We start from the raw sequence: 7,347 nt of genomic DNA on the forward strand, positions 1-7,347 counted from the left end.
CACCCACAGAACAGGCTAGAATGTATATAGCCCACAAGCTTGATGGAAGTGGAGGAGATGACTGGGTGAATGTGTGTTGTTGACATGGGGATGACTGTGACAAGGACCCTGGTCTCAGACCTAGAGGAGAAGGCAAAGCCTCTCCCTTCCCACCTTTGCAGGAGTGAGGCTCTGAGGGAAATGGCAAAGTCTTCTCTTCTGGTCCAGGTGAAGATGTTGACAGTGTTTCTGGAGAATGCCCATCATATGCTCTCCTCCTAGATATTTACAACCTGAAGACTGCTCCCCTATAGACAGTGCTCCTGCTGAGTTTAGCTAAACCTTTCCATCTTTCCTTTAGTGGGTATACCAGAAACCCTGGCTCTTTTCAAATTTGCCCCTTCAACTGGATGCCATGTCCCTGCCTTCTTGTTCAAGTCAATTGTCTCAGGCCTGCCTTATTCAAGGAGATCTTGAATAGACCTTATGTTAAATAGATGCCTAGGACCCTCTCCCCGTGACCATTGCCCTTGGGTACCCATAGTTTCTCTTGTTTAAACATGAGCTTCTGGGGTGCTGAGGTTTCTCTAGCTGAGACTTTGTCCATCTGACCAGGTTTTCTGTGTTTGGATGTCTGTCTTTCTGTCTCTTCTTCATTCCTTTGATGCTCCAGGCACATTTGTCAAGGATCTATCTGTCTCCACCTCTCCAGTGCTGGGATTACAAATGTGGGCCGCCATGCCAAGATGGAGACAGAATTTAGATGGTCATACTTCTCAGACAAGAAATTTATTGACTGAACCATTTCCCCAGTTCACTGCTCAGTCCATATCATGGATTGACTTTGTTGTCTATAAAGTTTATTCTAGAGAACCAAACAATTGAGTTACAAATAAAAAAATTTTAAAAATGCCAAAATTATCTTATGTTTTTTTTTTTTTTAAGGAAGTTTGCACATTGCTATCCTGGGATGCATGGTCACAGGTTAGACATACCTCGCCAATGTTTAAGACAACATTTATCCCAGGAATGTACAGTCTTGACTAGGCTCAGCAAGGACAGCTCCTTTCGGTTCCCTTGGTGTCACTGTCACAGACTGGAGGTGTCTGAATCCTTTCTAGCTTCCGTGTCCCCACATGGGCTCTCTAGCAATACTTTGTCACTATGGAGATTCTCCATGGGACCCCTCCAGTAGGGTAGCTTCAGGCAGCCAAAACTCCTTTGTGGTGGCTCTCAGTTCTGAAGACTTAAAGTGAGGGAGAGTCTACTTCATTTCAGCGTCTGCACCTGGAAGTCACAGATGCTGATTTCACTTTGGTGTCAGGCCTGCCTGATTCAAGGGGATCTTGAATAGACCTTATGTTAGATGGACATCTAAGATGATCTCTCCATGATTCTTGGCTTGGAGGTACCCATACACCCTCCTACTTAAACATGAGCCTACTTACTGTTCAGATTTTGTTAATTAGGATGCTAAATATGTTGTTCTTTTGAAATGGAGGGATTTTTTTTTTGGTGGGTTTGCTTGAACACAAACAGGGAGATGGTTCAGTGGGCAAAGGCTTTTACATGAAAGCTTGGGGATCTGAGTTTGATCCCTGGAACTCACATGGTAGAAGGAGAAAAGAGATCCAGTTATCTTCTGACCTCTCTACATGCACTGAGACACACGTGTCCATGTATGCACACATTACACACTACACACTTCACACACACACACACACACACACACACACACACACACACCCTATAATAACTCATTTCCTGTGTAGTCAGTCATAGAAGTCAGAATTGAAGAATGAAACTTTTAAAAATTCTTTTGCTAATTGTGTATGTGTGTGTGTGTGTGTGTGTGTGTATGTGTGTGTGTGTGTCTGTCTGTGGCCACAACGTGTTTCTAGAGGTCAGAGAACACATTGGAAGAGTTGATTCTCACCATCCACTATGTGGGTCCCAGGAATCAAACTCAGGTGGTCAGGATCGGAGGCAAACATCACTACTCACTGAGCCATCTTGCTGGCCCTAAATCATGAGATTTCAGTGGAGGTTGAAGGTCAAAGGAGCTATATGGTGAGGACTATGGAGAATGTCCTGCAGAAGGCCCTCCCCAGAAAGGGAACTTCAGGCCTCCAGCTGACATCTTCCAAAACCAACAAAACATTTGGAAGCAGATTTTACTTTAGTTTCTAGGTGAGAACTCACCTTGATTTGGGCCTTTTGATATAACTGCAGGAAATCTAGTCTCACCTGTAATCCTGCTAGGTAATAATTAAAGATGTTTCTTAAGGCCTGGAGTTTTCAGAATCTGGTAGGAAAAAATTACAAATACAGTATTAACTAGTGTTAGCTGACAATGCAGCAGACTAGAGCTATCTGGGAGATGGCCCTCTGGGGATGCCTTTGGAGGAGTATCTTGGTTGTGTTAGTGTGGCATAGTGTGGTGGTTTGAATGGGAATGTTCCCCACAGGCTCAGACATTTGAACACTTGGTCTCTAGTTGATGGTGCTAAGCAGGCTATGGAATCTTTAGGAGGTGGAGCCTTGATGAAGCATGAAGATCAGGATGTAGCTCTCAGCTACTGCTCCAGTGCCTGCTGGCATGACGCCATGCTCCCCATCATGACGACAGTAGACTAAACTGGTCCAACTTCTAGTTTGCTTTCTCTGCTTCCTCTTTGCCACAGAAGAAGTGCTTTCCCAGCTTCCTGATCCAGCCAGCCTCCCCTGCCCTTGTGGACTCTCCTGGAAACTTTAGCCCAGATGAATTCCTTCTTCCTTAGGCTGATTTTGGTCATGGCGTTTTGTCACAGGCACGGAAAGTAACTAATACAGGTGGGAAGACTCACCCACTGTGGGTTGTGTTATTCCATGGTCAGGGGGCCCTGGACTTCATGAAAAGGGAACCGTGGTGGCTTTAAATAAGCATGGTACCTATAGACTCATGTATAGGAATGTTTAGTCATCAGGAAATGGCACTACTCGAGAAGGATTAGATATGGTCTTGTTGGAGCAGGTGTGGCCTTGTTGGAGGAAGTGTGTCACTGGGGGGTCGGCTTTGAGGTTTCAAAGCCAGGTCCATTCTCTGTCTGTCTGTCTGTGATCAGGGTGTAGCCCCCAGCTACTGTTCTAGTGCCTGATTGTAGAGATAATCTCTTATACACTATGTAAAAGCATTCACCTGTCAATAAAAAAAAGTCTTTGGCTAATGAGCTGAGGCAGGATTAGAAGGTGGGGTATCTGGTAGAGAGGTGGGGGAGGGAGGGAGAGGGAGTGATTGAGGATTCTGGGAAATAGTCAGACGTGGGAGATTCTCTCTGGGAACTCTGGAGGAAGACAGGTTCATGAAAGCTGAGGCAACCGGCCACATGGCATGCTAAGATGGGAACAATGGGGTAATTTGGTTATGAGCGAGTCAGGGACAGAGCCAAGGCGTATGGCCAAGGTGCTCGTAAATATATTAAAGTCTCAGAGTCATTATTCCCAGAGGAGCAGCATGCAAGGAAAAGCATACAGCTTACAGAAAACTCCATACTGGCTGGTTTTGTGTCAACTTGGCACAAGCTGGAGTTATCACAGAGAAAGGAGCTTCAGTTGGGGAAGTGCCTCCATGAGATCTAGCTGTGAAGCATTTTCTCAATTAGTGATCAAGGGGGAAGGGCCCCTTGTGGGTGGGGCCATCCCTGGTCTGGTAGTCTTGGGTTCTATAAGAGAGCAGGCTGAGCAAGCCAGGGGAAGCAAGTCAGTAAGAAACATCCCTCCATGGCCTCTGCGCCAGCTCCTGCTTCCTGACCTGTTTGAGTTCCAGTCCTTATTTCCTTTGGTGATGAACAGCAGTGTGGAAGTGTAAGCTGAATAAACCCTTTCCTCCCCAACTTGCTTCTTGCTCATGATGTTTGTGCAGGAATAGAAACCCTGACTAAGACATCCTGGTATCTCTTCACAGGACTAGAACATGGAGACAGGAACTAAGCATTCAGTTTTACCATCCCGTTCTCTGCTTCCTGGTTGTGGATGTCATGTGACCAGCCGGTTCCTGCTCCCACAGCTTTGACTTCCTCTTGAATTGTGAGTGAAAACAAACCTTCTCTCCCTCTGTTACTCTTGTTGGAGCATTCAATCAGAACAAGAGGAAAAGAAATGAAGGGAGCTCATTTATTTCCTACCCAGGCCCCGTCCTGAATAGGCAGTTCACAGAGGCACAAACAGACAGAGGCATGTGTTTGTCCCACGGAAGGAGAGTTTGTGCAATTTGACACAGGCTGGGTCACATCACTGGGGGAGGAGCTGGTGAAGGGGACCGGGCACTGATGGGCAGGCACAGAGGCTCAGAAAGATCCAAGATCTTGGGGTCTACGGAGGTGGGAGGAGAGTAGCGTCTTTTGTACATGTGACACCTGGCAAGACTGAGCAGAGGGATTGGGGTCCTTACCCAGTGTTCTGCCTCAGCTTTCTAAAGATACCCTGTAACCATTCCTATATATTTCTTTTCATTCTGTTATCCCACAGGATCTCATGTAGCTCAGGCTGGCCTCCAATTTGCTCTGAGCAGAGGGTGACCTTGAACTTCGGATTCTTCTGCTCTCACCTCCAAAACGCTGGGATTACAGGTGCACGCTCCCACACCCAGATGTCTGCATTTTTTTCACAGCCAGAGTCTGGATCAGCGGTTCTCAACTTGCATGTTGTCACCCCTTTGAACACCCTTTCACAGGGGTCACATATCAGATGTTTACATTATGGTTCATAATAGTAGCAAAATGACAGCAACAAAAGTAATTTTAAGGTTGGAGGTCACCACAGCATGAGGGACTGTATTAAAGGGTCCCAGCGTTAGGAGGTTGGGAACCATCGGTCTAGATGGTGTCTTCTAGACAATCAGTGTGGGGAATGACAGAACAGGTTTCTGTATGAAGATTTCACTCAACCTCCCAGACTCCCTATGTACTCAGAGCCCTTCCTCTTTGTGATCACGGGGATTCTCTGGAAACACCTTCATGCTGAGCAGGATGGACCTCAGTTCCTGTCATCCAGCTGAGCAGTCCTTCCTACCATCTCCCTCCCACCCTCAAGCTGGAAGCTGCTCATCTGGTCTCCAGGTCTCTGTCCTGACTCATTGAGCTTGGTCAAAAGTCCATCCCTAAAGCCAGCTTCACGTTCTGCTGGTAGTATCTGAGGGCATCTTGAAGTTTCCCTGTTGTGCAAGTTTGAAATTGGTCTCCACCCCCCAGGCATGTAGGATCTGGCTTGCCTGTAATTTTGCAGACAATTCAGGGTGGAACTTGGGAATAATTTGGAGCTTGGGGTACTGTGAGTCAATTTCCCCAAGGCAGAGGAGATGTTCCAGACAGTGCTCTCAATTTGCGGGTCACATCTTTCCCAAGTTGTGGCCTAACTGCCCCCATCCCCACTCCCCTCCCTCATCCCCTGCACTGGGGTGGATTCAGGGTCTCAAAAATGCTAGGCGAGCCCTTAGTCCCCTGAGATGCATTCTCACATGCTTTTAATCCTAGCACTTGGGAGGCAGAGGCAGGTGGATTTCTGAGTTCAAGACCAGCCTGGTCTATAGAGTGAGTTCCAGGACAGTCAGGGATACACAGAGAAACTCTGTCTCAGAAAAAAAAAAAAAAAAAAACCAAACCAACCAAACAAAAGACAAACAAACAATTTGAGGCAAATTTTGCTAATTTTCCCAGGCTGGCCTGGAATTTGCAGTCCTCCTGGCTCAACTTCCTGAGTGTCTGGGGTTACAGGCTTGTGCCCACCAGGCTTGGCTTGGTTTAAATTATCTGCACGAGAAGAGGTTGGTTCAAATGTTAAATGCTGTTGTGACTTAGGAAATCCAAACTTGAGCGTATTAGCTACTTTGGCTTTGTAACTACAAAGAAATAAGCAAAATTACATTTATTTATTTATTTACGTGTGTGTGTGTGTGTGTGTGTGTGTGTGTGTGTGTGTGTGAAGCCATGGTGCACATGTGAAGTCAGGGGATAGCTTGTGGGTGTCTCTTCTCCCCTTCTACCATCTGAGTCCCAGGGATCAAATTCAGGTCTTCAGGATTGGCTGCAGGTGTCTGTCCTTACCTGCCGAACCATCTCACTGGCCCAAAGAATTAAAAAAAAAATCTCTGGACTAATTGTGTAAAGAACTGCCCTGGCCTGTGGGGGTTTTTGACAGGAGACCCTAGGAGAGAGAGGCAGAGAAATAGAGACAGGAGATGCAAAGAAGGAGGCCAAGACCAACTTTGTTCAAGGCCCCCAAAGCTCTATTTTCTCAGGGAACTTATACAGGCAGGAAAGAAGTAAGGCAAGTGGGATTTTCCACGTAGCCCGGGCATTCAGCCAAGGTGAACCTCTGGCATCTTCTGGGAGGCACAGTGACCACTGACCACCCGATCTCTCCAAGGTCTGTAGCTGAGGAGAAGTCAAAACCTAAGCCTATATTTGAAATGAACTCTAAACATAAAGTAAGGTCAGTTTGGCTCCTGGCAAAGAACGCATTTCTTTGCCCATAAAATCAGTGTCTCAGACCTCCAAGTCCACTGCTTCTTCTCTAGGATCTGCCATGCAGTCAGCAGGAACCAGCCAATACCTACTTTATTAGCATTTGGGAGCTTGTAGAGTCCTACGTCCTAATCACAACTTCATTTTTACTGACTTCAGAGACACAGACGAGTCTCACGGTATTCATTCACCTTTTTTTTTTTTTTTTTTTTTTTTTTGGACAGGGTCTCCTGTAGCTGAGGCTGACCTCAGTGTCCCTAGGTGGACAAGCATGACCTTCAACTTCTGATCATCCAGCTGCCACCTCCCAAGTGCTTGAAGTTGTGGGTGTGCATCACATGCCAGTTTATATAGTGCTGAGAGGCTCAAACCCAGGGCAAACACTATCAACTGAACTCTATACCCAGCCCGCATTTAGCTACTCGTAGTAGATAAATACTTGTTAAGCTCTTTCTATGACAGCTTCCCTTCTCGGTGGTGGGAGGACATCACCGACTGAACAGAAGAGCCAAATATTCTGCTACTATTAGAATTATATCACAGGTAAGGGAGGGGGAACAATACATGTGGCAAATAAAAATAATGCAGTGATTTTGTGAAGTAGTTTACAGTTGGTGTAAAGTTTTCACGTGAACACATTTGTCACTTCTTATTTGGTCAAGTCATTCAGCATGAATGAAAACTGACAGATATTTACTAGATGCCTTTCTTTCTTTTAGCCAAGTGTTATCTTTATTTAATATTCAGAAATGTAAAAGTGTGATTTTTTAAGTACCAATTCCATAGTTGTGTTTATTTTTTAAACCATTTTTTGTGCCCTAGAACTAGACTAAACCAGTGCAGTAAAAAGGTGATTCTCTGCAACCTC

The sequence above is a fragment of the Apodemus sylvaticus genome, chromosome 10 (assembly GCF_947179515.1).
Source record: "Apodemus sylvaticus chromosome 10, mApoSyl1.1, whole genome shotgun sequence".
Classification (NCBI taxonomy): Eukaryota; Metazoa; Chordata; class Mammalia; order Rodentia; family Muridae; genus Apodemus; species Apodemus sylvaticus.